This window comes from Equus asinus, chromosome 5 (genome assembly GCF_041296235.1).
Source record: "Equus asinus isolate D_3611 breed Donkey chromosome 5, EquAss-T2T_v2, whole genome shotgun sequence".
Taxonomy (NCBI): Eukaryota; Metazoa; Chordata; class Mammalia; order Perissodactyla; family Equidae; genus Equus; species Equus asinus.
In genome coordinates, this window is record NC_091794.1 from 100,931,960 (window position 1) to 100,944,448 (window position 12,489).

A 12,489-nucleotide genomic window follows, 5' to 3' on the forward strand; every position below is an offset into this window, starting at 1 on the left:
TTTCTTGGGAGGGACCTGTTGAGGGTGGGGCAGCCATGGGAACCAGGCTTCCTGAGTGTCCCCTGTAAGTCAGACCCACAGGGGCGCGGGGAAACAGGGGCTGCATTTTAGCCTCCACCCCAGCCGTCTGGGACGAGTTTTCTCCATTTTGCCGCTGGACACACTGAGGCTCAGAGCCTTTTCAGCAACTCCCTGTGGGAAGCATTTAGTCTCAACCCCTCCACCTCCCGGCTTTGCTTTCTCAGGCCCCACCCACCGGCTCTCCTCATTTCAGGCCCCCAGACCTTTGTGCCCCTACACATCTCTCACTCTCTACTCTCTTACCTCACGGATGATCATTATTTTATCTCCAGAGCCTGCTACAGTGCCTGGCGCATAGTAGGCACTTTCCAAGGTGTGTTTGAATGAGTGGGATCTGGCCTTAGGGCCTCCTGGCTTGTGACATCACATGGGAATTCAGACCTCTGAGTTTCAGCTTTTAGAGGAGGCTTCACGGCTGAGGAAGATTGGGGGCAGACCCTGGGGAGTGCGGACAACATCGCCAGGCTGAGATCGTGAGGAAGAGCATTGCAAGTGGGATGAATGGAATGAGCGGAGGCTAAGAGGTAAGAAAGGACAGCGCTGGATTAGGGAAGGCAGGCAGCTCAGCGTGACTGGAGTGTAGGGGCTTTCTCGAGACACATGTCATAGGCTTAACCATCTGGGGACTGGAGAGGTGGGTTGGGGTCATGGTGGAGAAAGCTTTGAAAGCCAAGTCAGGGAACCCTTGCTGAGGTTTAAAAAGAGCCATGCTTTAGATGTGTCGCTCCAGCCAGGGCGGGATGGATGGAGGGGAACAGGGGTTAGGTATCCTTAAGCCCTCCAAACGGGCTGTGCTGACCTAGGGCAGTGGCAGTAAACATGAGGAGGATAGATCAGATGCCAGGGAGAGGTTGAGACTGGATTTGGTGGCTGGCTGCTGGTGAGGGGACAAGGGCAAGACAGAGACACTCATGCCACCTTCCGGCCCAGGCGCCTCTGTCCCAGTAGTCAGGGTAGCAGCAGCAACAATCATCTCAGAAATCGCAGAGGTCACCTCCAGCCTGGCCTCCCCACTGGCCGCTGCCAGGTGGTGATTCACTGCAAATAAAAAGGGAGGAAGGAGCCGCCAGTGATGAGGACCCCGACGGGGGAAAGAAGTCCAAATAAATGGGTCCTTTGATCATTGGACCGATTTCCGCAGAGGCTTGTTAGCTCCAAGATCAGATGGGAGAGATAATGAGCAATTTTCAGGTAGTAGGTGCAGCACACGAGGTGACAAGCCAATTTAGTCAGATTCTTAATCAAGTCGGAATCCCTGACTTGACGCTATTTGCCGAGTGTATTACTCCATTATGCTGAGTGTTTGCTGTCTTCGCTCTCCAGCTTTCCAGTCGTTAGAGGTATTTATCTCCATGCGATTTAATTAAAGTCTAGTGTTTAATGACACAATGTGCGCTAATTATTTCTCGTTGGTTGTTGAGGGTGGGTTTTTTTTCCCTCCCTCCTTTTGCAACAGAGCAAAAACCTCATGATGTCACTTGGCAAAGGAAAGATGGAAGACGGGGGCTGGGCTGGGCGGATCTGGTGACAGACGCGATGTCGAGGCTTCCCAGAAAAGCAGGGGGAGGGTTTGTCCCTCCGATCCTCGATGCTGGGCTGTGTGTCTGTGCCATTCAGAGGCTGAGCTGTCTGTAGCCCTACTGTGTGTGAAAGACTTAGCACAGTGCTGGGCACTCAGGGGGTGACAACTCATTACATATGGCCTGTGTTGTGGTCACTACTTTTGTTACATTGCACGCTGTCATCGGTCTACCCTGTAGGAGGAGGATGGGGCGCACCCAAGAGCAGCAATTCACAGATGAAATCCTAGCTCCATTGCTGGAATCCTGGGTGGTTTTATTCTGAGTCCTTGTTGATACAGGATGTGGACTGAGGGGAAATCCCACTGGGGAGCAACGTCGTCCCACCCTGGACACCTCTTCAAGGAGGTGGTCCACTCACAGTGTCCAGGGGATAGAGAGAGTCTGGGCTCTCAGACAGCCTGCAGGGTCAGCCCCGCTGCCTTGGGAGAGTCATTCACTCTCACTGAGCCTCAGTTTCCCCATCTGTACAATGGGACCTGTGAACCCAGGGACGATTGGAAGAGATAAGACAGGACGGCACCAAGCTTCTCCCGGCACATATGCCTGGGTCAAGGCAGAGCAGCTTGGATTATCGTTAGGATCGCTGCTCACAGAAGTTGTTGGCTGAGGGCAGAGCCCAGCGGTTGGTGGCAGTCAGTGTCTGGGGGTCAAGGGGCTATCTAGAGAGAGGACAAGAGCTACCATAGAGAGTAGAAGCACCCCCGCCAGTGTCTGAGGGTGATGGTGGACAGATCCACCCCACACAGATGATAACCGCTGAGCCCAGTGGTATATTCGACTCAGCCCATTGGGCCAGCAGGTGAGCGCAATTCAGATCCTAAAGAAGGAACAAAGACACATCCAAGGAGGATGGCCGAGACAAAAACCCATCCGGGGATCAGGGACCCCGGCGAGGGGCTGCACTGAGGCTTGAAGGCCCTGTGAGTGACCGGGACAGTCCCGGGCCTGCTGGGCAACGAAGAGCTGGGGCACGGCAGCTCTTGCTGCCAAGAGTGGGGCTCACCCCTGGACACCACCGGGCAGATGGGGTGGAGGGTCTCGTGGATGGCCGAGGGGCAAGATGCAGCTTTCAGGAGCTGGGGCAGGCAGAGGCAGGGCCCGGGGCTGCCAGGACACGTCAGCTGCATAGTACAGAACAGAGGTCCAGAGCACAGGCTTCAGATCCGATCTGGATGGACACTGGTCCTTCCACGTCCTCGAGCAGGTCGCTCCGCCCGCCCAAGTCCAGTTTCCGCACGTGTGAAGTGAGACAAGACTAGGACCTGACTTATCAGGCTTCAGGGAGGACTGGATGGAATGACGCCTGCCTGATACAGACGAAGTGCTTCGTGTACTTTTAGTTATTTTTATTGCTGGGGATCAGGGCACTCCGGGTACCACGATCCAGCTGTGGTTGCCCTGAATGGGGGTGTGAAGAGAAGCGTTCTGTTGACCACCTGTGGGTTTCGAAACACCACGGGGACTCATTATTTGTTTCCCTGGGTTCCCTCAGTGAGGCCAGATGTCTTCCCCTCACGGAGCGAGACCCCATCTGAGAGGCTTCCTCTCACTCGTGATGAACGAGCTGTGGCCCTGGAGAGGGACCCAGGAGTCACCCTGCCCTCTGTCTCCTTTGAGGAAAGACCGCATCAGAGAGTCCTTCTGCAGGGTGACTCTGGCCTGGGCCCCGCGCCTGGAGACGCCGCTGGCCCAGTCATATCAGGTGGGATCAGGGTCAGCGCCCACGTCTGTAACGGAAGCCTACGTCCTCTGTGGAGACCTGGGGGGACCCTGCCCAAGAATGATGCTTCATTCCGGGTGGAAACGAACAGGACAACCGGATTCTTTCTTCTAGGGGTCCAGGTGCCGGGGGTCCCAGAGGGTGGGTTATCTTTGGTATTTTTGGACTATTGTTGAGCATTTGTTTCTGTTTTTCATGAGCTCAGCAAATGCCAGAGCCCAGCATGATGATATGGCCATGCTAGCTCCCTGTCTTTTTTGTCCTTTCAGTAACCCCTGCCCCCGCATCACCAAAGTCAGTGTGGACAGGATTCATCCTTGAAGCTTAGAAAGCCATATTGATGCAGCCCCACTGGACTGCCAGGCACTGTGTGAGACCAGCTCCTGATCTCGAAGGAACTCCTTCCTGGCAGGAGATGGACGTCTGGGGAGACCGGTCCAGTACGATGTGAGAAGTGCTGAAAAAGAAAAAAAAAAAAAAAAAAAAAAGCAGGCACAGAGGGAGAGGCAGGGGGCTGGGCCTCCCTGGGTGGTCAGAGAAGGGTTGGAACTGAGTCCATGAGAAGAAGAAGGGTATCCTGGGAGAGGGAGCCCTGTGTGTAGAGGCACAGAGGGGTGAGAAAGAGAGGTGGGTTCCAGAAGCTACAGAGATGGTGTGTGATGGATGGACACAGGGCCTGGGGGAAACATGGAGGGCAACGAAACCAGAATGAAAGACAAGGGTGTCTTCTGTTGTCCTTGCCGAGGAGTGGGCACGGCAGCCCACAGGCAGAGACACCTGTGTGTTGCCTTCTTTTGAGCTCAGACAATGCCTCGTGGCCAGAAATATAACAAAGACCCAATTGGGCCTTGGGAAACCTTCCGAGAGGGGCAATCACAGGTGAACGCCTCCTGCTGACCCCTCCTAAGACAAATTCCCTCCCCTTGCCTCCCCAGCACCAAGGCCTCGGCCTGGGGTCAACCGCGAAGAAAGCAAAATGGTGGAGACCAGCTCGCCACGCACCCTAGAGGTTCCTGGAGTGGGGCTCACCTTTCCTGCTGCGGGAGAGCTCCTTGGAAAATCACCAAGCAACAGCTGAAGAAAATGAAGAAAGCAGAGAGGCCTGTGGATTCCAAGGGGCTCTGGGACTCAAAAGCGGCAGCTTGAAAGGTTTTATGGGAGTTTCTTCAAGGAAACAGATATCTCCACTGACACTTGCCAAGGCATTTTCTCCGGTAACAAGCTTCTTTATTCAACCAGACAAAGAAACCATCGCACACAGAGGAGTGAGGAGAGCTGTCAGATGCTGTTCTGGGGAGAAATGAAAGAGGCTTGTGCAGAAGCTGAAGCACATAAAAGCTGAAGGTCAAGACAGAGCCCCCCTTCTGGCTGTTTTGCAGCATGGAGGACATTCAGGATGTCCAGCCCACCAAATGTCACCGTTCTCGGGCCGCCAGGAGGGGCATTTGGCTGGGCGAGGGTTGTCCCCGCCTTGAGCCTCAGCAATTCCCTCGGCCATCCCTGTGGTCTCTGCAGCTCAGGATTCTTTCTGTGAGCAATAAAATGAGGATGCTTCCCTCCCAAACTTGAGTCTTTCCATCTTGGGTAAGAAGGGAAATAATGATGCTGGCCTCCTCGGGACCCATCCTGGGGTCAGCCAACCTAAAGGGTAGTCCTGAGACCCAAGTGACCTCTGTCCTTCTCACTGTTCTTCACATTCCCAGTGTTCCTTCTTTGCGTGGAATCACCCAGGAGAGCCGTGCGCTGGCTTTGAGACATCGGCATCTTTGCCTGGACGCGGCGGGGACCCACACTGTAATTATAACAATAAAAACAACAACTGCGACCATCTGTGGAGGGTTTGACCATTTACAAACTCTGCACCATTGTCCCTCACAGCAAACTGGATCAAAGCATCGATGGATTCCTCTGCTCCCCCCGCCCTCCATTTCACAGATGAGGGAATGGGGCTTCAGATGATTAAATGGCTTGCCCAAGGACACAACGCTGGTAAGAAGTTCAGCCAGGACTCCAACCCAGCTCTGGCCTGTTTCAAAGCCCTGACTGTTTCCATCTCATCTCCGTGAACACAGTGCAGTGGCTTTACTGCTAGATTCTAACATCAGGGAGAAAGCCAAGGGCCAGTCTGAGCCGACTAACGTGGAGAGAGCCCACAAAACAGGCCACCCTTCAGGGGCTCCTCTGTCCATCTCAGTCTGACCACTTGAGTGTACGTGGCGCCTGCGTCCTCTAACGCCATTAAATTCAAACATTTGTGTAAAAAGACTCCTCCTACTGCTTCACCCAGAGAGAATGGATTGTCAATTTTGGCCGCTCCTCTTACTAATTCTGTGAACTTGGGCAAGCCCCTTAACCTCTCTGAGACTCAGATTCCCACTGCAAAATGGGGAGAATAATGGTGTCTCCTCCAAAGAAATGGTGTGAGGGTTCTACGAGGCAACGTATTCAAGCTCTTAGCACAGTGCCTGGCTCGTGATAAATGCTCAATAAACGGCAGCTCTCATTCGTAGAATGATGGTAATGATGACAATGATGGTTGTGTTGGTTAACTGTTACTCCATATCGAACAACCACAAACCTCAGTGACACACAAAGCATTTAATTAGTTCATTAATTAGTTGGCTGGGACTTGGCTGACGTAGGCTGAGCTCAGCTGGGGCTCCTGCGCTCCATGGGTCTCTCTCTCATCCTCCTCCTGGGCCCATGGCAATGATAGAGTCAAAAGACAGAAAGAGGTAAATTGCACAGGTGCATGTCAAGTCTCTGCTTGTGTGACATCTGCTAACCTTCCACTGGCCAAAGCAATTCACAGTGGCTGAGTGCCAGATCAAGAGACAGAGACGTACACCAGGACCACAATGGGGGGCGTTGCCAAGACGCATGACCAACAGCGTGGGTGTATAATCCTATTAGTGGCCAGGGAGTGAAGAGGCAGACCCATAACTCAATCTCCTACAACGAACAACTCAGGCGGACTGACTTTGACTTTTTACCCACTCACACAAGTACTGAATTAGGATTGTGATTAAGCAGAACGAGCTTCTTATCTTCTTTGTCACAGTGATTTCTCCTAATAGATTGCGTATCATCTTCTAAAACCTGGTCAAGTGGGGTTTCTTGTCTCTACACACAATGCATGTATTGTTGGGCAAGTACTTGTGTATAGGCCTATGCGCACACCTTGCGAATGTGTATGCATTTTGTATGCATATATGGAGACCAAATGACCAGGAGAAGAAGGCCACTGGAACTAAGCCATATAAAGAGCAGCTAGAAGAAGAATGGAAATTCTCAAAAAATACTAGTGGGTGTAGGACTTAGGTTCCATCACTTTGGAAAGCAGCTAGGAATTACCTAATAAAGTTGAAGATCCTATGATTTGAAAGAAACTCAGACATATCACCAAGGTACGTGTATCAGAATATTTATAGCAGCGTGTGCATCACAACCAAAACCTAGAACATCCCAAACGTCCAGCAACAATAGAAGGGATGAGTAAATTATAATGTATTGACACAGTGGAATACTATACAACAAGGAAAAGAAATGAAAGTTAGCTATAAGCAACAACTCGGATGAATCCTGTAGATAAATGTGAATTAACAGAAGCACAAAGGAATGACTCCATTTACATGAAGCTCACAGACAGGCAACACGAAACCATATTGTTTAGAGACGGATTCCCAGCTCAAAAACAAGAAAGAGAAGTCGGGAATTACGACACATATGTCAGATGGTGGTCCCAGCTGGGTGACGGGCAAAGATAATCAGAAGGGACACACAGTGTCTACAAGAGGTGGCAAGCTTCCTGCTCCTGGACTGGAAGGAGTTCTACACACTTTAGAGTTATTTATTAAACTGTGCATTTATATTCCACGCACCTCTCTGTATGCAATATTTCATAACAAAAATATGTTTTCTTAAGGACAACTAAGGAAGCAGTTCAGAGAAGAGAAGTATGGAGCGAGTGTAAAAATCTGTGTGACAGTGCTGAAAGATTGGGATGTGCACAGGAGCGCTCCATCTTTCTGCACAGTACCAGAGGAGGAAAAACTCAGGACCAGAGAAGGACAGGTTTGGGCTCAAGATAAGAAAGAATTTCCAATAACCAGAAATGTTCAAAGATGGAGTGCACTTTTTGGGGGGAAACAAATTCCTCAAAGGTGCACTGATGGAAACCTTGGCAAAGATCTTGGAGGATAAGTCGATGTCAGAGACGCCTGGACTAGGGAGGGTTGGGGTTAACCAACTCCAAGAGGTGAGGACAGTGCGGGTGAGTGAGGATCTGAAGCCAGCCAGACTTGAGCCTGACATCCCAGTTCTACCAGTAATTAGCTTACCTGACCTCGAGCAAGTTACCCGACCTCTCTGAGCTTCCATTTCCTCACTTGAAAAGGACGCTGTGCATAAATTTTCTAGCACACTGCCTGGCACTTAATAAGTCCCTGATAAATTATGGCCATTATTATTAATAAAAAAGTTTCTTCCAAATTCGAGATTCTGAGAGTGTCTGCATCCACAAGTGTATATGTTGTCTTAGTCAGGTTTTTGTTGCAATAAAGCTGCATAACAACCCCAAATTGCAATGACTTGTTTTGAGCCCATGGGTCTGTGGGCCACTTACAACTCAGCTGTAGGTTGGGTCAGATCTGCTCCTCATCTGCCTCATCCAAAGACCAGGCACCCTGGGCGTGCCCTATTCATGATGAGGAGGGCCGAAAGTTTGCGGAGGACACTCAGAGCCACACAAGCCTCTTAAAGTCTCAGCTCAGAATGGTCTCACCCTCGCTTCCTCTCGCATTCCATCGGCCCAAGCGAGTCACATGGCCACGCCCAAAGTCGATGCCCCTGGGACATGTGCAATGCCACTCTACTGTAAAGTCACATGGCAAGAGGGGATGCGGGTCAGTGAAGAATTAGGAACAATAATCCCATCTATCGTACACACACATGTGGAATATTTGAACGACTGTTCAATATGGAAGAATGTATTTCTTTTAAAAAATTTTTCTTCAAGAACCATGAGGCTATAAAATGTTCAAAAACCTCAGCCTAACAGTGAACAGTGAAAACGTAATTTTCCCATTTTACTGGCTTATATAATAAAATCAGTGCACAGCTGATTAGTTTTAACGTTCCATGATATGTCATTGAGGGGCTGAATTCAGAGCTCTGGGGCTTTCCTCCTGATTCTGGTTGTCGCCTGTTGGCCAAAAGACCCCTGAGACTTACCTACGCCTGGTTGAAAACCGGTTTCGCCTTTTTATTTTGCATCTAGGACTCCTTAGCAAGTTGAGATTTCTGCTTAAGGACGCATCTTGTCTCTTTGTCAAGCAGAGGTGGCTGGAGAGGAGGGCACAGGGATCCGGGCTTAGGGAGGGCGAAAAGCCAGGTGTGACCGAACAGAATACGGTGCTGTCCTCCTCCAGAGAATTTTAACCAGCTCAGCTGGCCCTGGTCCAGTGGGAGCCCCTCCTCTGCTGGCCCTTCCTCCGTGGCTAGTGGCCCCCACCCCGGGGATGGTGGCTGGGGTACGTCACTCTTACTGTCGTGTCTCATCTCTGAATCACTTCCAGATGCAGCTGGGAGCGGGGCAGATTGGGCGGGCTGGTCTCCTCACTGGGGGCTGGGTCTCTGGGGTTGATGAGAACGCTCTAGCCTGTAGGTGGAGCAGGGAAGAGAGACGAGAGAGCCATGCAGCCTTACACGGATCAAAGGCTGCCCCACGGGAGGGGTGTCGGAAGCCTGACATAGAACTGATGGGGAGTGGATCAGTCAGCGGACCTGCCACTAACTCTCCGTGGGAGTTAGAGAAGGTCACTTCATCTCTCTGTGCCTTGTCTCCAAGTCGAGCTGGATCTGAGGGCCCCCAAAGTTCCTTTCGGAGAAGGACATAGTGCAGTGGTTAAGAGGGAAGAGCCGGGGGCCCAGCATCCAAGGCTCAGATACTGTCTCCAATGCTTAGGGTCAGTTACTCAAATGCTCTGTGCCTCAGTTTCCTCAGCAGAAAAACAATCACACCGCCTCTCCAGGCTGTTGTGAGGAGGAAATGTGTTAATATATCTATAGCCTTCGGAACAGTCCCGGGCATAGAACAAACCCGCCACCACTCTTCCCGCTGTTATTACTATTCTGGTGTAAGATGCTAAACCACTTTGCTCCTTTTTCAAATGTGATTTATGTGTTTAGGCTGTGAGGGCTATGAGGGTGACTCCGTGAGTGTATAATATATGGGATGGGGGAAGCAGAAAAAGCAGAGTCCCTGCAGAGATGCCGAGGGATGTGGCAACTGGAAAGGGTCCAGAAATGAGCTGCGGACATGATTAAGGTTCTGAAGAACCGCACCTCCTGGCAAGGAAGACGGAGGGTGGATTATTTACTAGAGCAGAGGAAGAGGTTATGAGAAGAAGTCCTGGACACCGGCTCTCTCCATACAGGGAGAAACTTTGGGGGTGAGGCTCCAGCTGAGCTTCCGGACGATTAAACAGGAAGCAGAGAGCCGGGCGAGCTTCCCCCACCTGGCGGAAAGGTGACATCATTATCCAGCCGCTAGGACTCAAACCCAGGTGTGAGGTCTTCTCTCAAGTCCTCTTCCGCCTTATGCCTCCTTAAATAAGGCATGGAGGTAATATTCGGGTTCCCAGGGACCTCCCATCTTGGGGAAATGTAGAGAGAAGCTTTAAGAAGATTCCAGGGAAGTTTAAAACAGCACAGTTCGTCTTGTGTGACCTTGACACGTGAGCCTCAGTTTCCCGCCTCATGATAAGGGGATGGGACGAGAACATAGTTCATAACAACCTCCACTTAGGGAACACCCGGATGATGCACCAGGCTCTGACTGCAAAGCCACAGTGCTCTGACATCTGATGACCTAAAGAGTCATCGAAAAAGCAAAATTCAGTCAATAGTTTGCCTTCCCTCTCCGTGGTACAGTACATCCCCTCTGATTTTTATTTCCCGAACTGAACAGCGACTAGTAACTCCTGGATCAATGTTACAGCCAGCTGAGGAAAGCAATGGGAGGACCAGGCCATCGGATGATTCAAGGTCGAAAGACCCATCTCCCTGTCTTGGAGGTTTAGGGACAGTTTCCATCTGACCAGGGAAATCCTGGGTGAGGGGCTGTGCTTCTGGACGGCGACACAACTCTGTGGTCTGGGGTTTATATTCTCATGCCTTGGCCCCAAAGCAGGGCCCTGTGTTGGTCAGGATGTGATGGATAATTCAGTGATTTACATCCACAAAGGTCTGTTTCTTCCTCCCGCTGCACATCCATGGAGATGGGGCTGTACGCTGCCTCGTCTTCACTCTGGGCCCAGGCTGATGGACTCTCATGTCTACGCGAACTTCCACCATCGCTGCCGCAGAGGGAAGGCAATGCTGGAGAGCCCCCCAACACCCATTAAGGGCTCGGGCCCGGAGGCAACACATCACTTCCCCTGACAACTCAATGGCCCCAGCAAGACGGCCAGGAAATGCAAACTGGCTGTGCCCAGCAGGTGACAACAGGACGTATTTAATGAGCAGGGACAGTGACCACCACATCCCCCTTCTGAGCCCTGTACGCCTCCATCCCAGTTCCAGCTGCTTCGCTCTCTGCCAGGGCTCCAGCCCCTCTCCCCGCCTTGAGTGGCATCCTTGGGTGGGGGTGGTCAGAGAGAAAGAGAGGGAGGGAGAGAGAGAATGCAATCCTCAGCTCTTCCTTCAAGAAACAGATGACTCCCTGACATCCGCAGCCCATTACCGAGGCAATTTGGTCTCTGTAGTCTTTCTCATTACACGCAAACCAATGTTATTATTATTGTTTATCATCTATATGACACGGCAAGTATGTGCTCTTCTCATTCTGGCTTAACATCGGCCCAGCTTGGCATCAGGCTCCGCTCCTCACTCTGCCCCCTGCCCTTGGGCTCCCTCCCAACTCCGGGCTTCCCCCCTCCACCTTGGACTCCCTGCCCGCCCTCCACACTGCCCTCTCCGCTAGAGCAGCTCCAGGGGCAACCTCTCCTCCCTGTGACTGGCAGGTCAGCAGCCCAGACAGGAAAGCGGGAAAAGCCACTCAGGTGTGAGCACCTGCTATTTGCACGGCACTGTGCCGCGTGATACGCCAGTGAGATTATCCCCACGTGAAGCAGGTGAAGTGGAAACTTTCACACACACAGCACAGGTGGGGAAACTGAGGCTCGGGGAGGAGAATGACTTGCACAACATCCCACAGCACACCAGTCACTCTTGGTGGAAAATAAAGCTTGGAAACGAAGCGGGCCCTCTGCGGGCATGGAGGACCAGCGTCTAGGATCTTGGAGGTGAGTGGGGCTCCCGGAAGGAGCCTGGGGTTTAGAGATGGATCCCTGGGTTTGGTGTCTGATACTGCCTGTCCCCACATGTGAACCTGAGAGGTCCTCCACCGTCTCAAGCCTCTGTGTCCTGGGCTGGGAAGTGGGGTCACTGTCCTCGCCCTGCCGCTCAGGTAGATGAGACCACAGGGCTAATATAAATAATAACGTGGGGTCTCTGCTCTGAGTACCTCAGAGGAAGCGGGTTTGGGCGGCTCCTCCTAGGGACATCACTAGCTCAACATAAATTAGTATCAGTGGGGTCAGGGGTCCCCCAAAAGCCAGCAACTCAATTAGTGGAAGGCCATGAGCAAGTAGATCGACGACCTCATCAGAAGGCTGCCCTTTAGATGCACAGAACGGCATCATTTACAATTTCATTCACTTGTCCGACAAATAGTAATCAAACGCCGATTCTGCTTTAAGCACTGGGAACCCACAGGCTGCCCTCTGGGTGCTTACCACCTAGTTAGGCAAGACAGGGAACACGCAAGAAGGCAAATAAACATCACAATTCCAAATAGACATGTGGGTCACGAAGAAGACCGACAGCAGGTTGGATGGAGCGCGGCTGCCCGATTTCACTGACCTTTATTAATCATCTGCGTGTCTGTTACCAGGTGCTCTGCCCAACCCCACCCTTCCCGGCCAGCCCGTTTCGGATTGCTGAGCATTGCCCAGGTTTCACCTGGAACTCAGCTCCTCAAGAAAGACTCCCGTGATCCCCCAGCTGGGAAGCGTGCCTCCCACCTTGAATTCCACTCCTCCC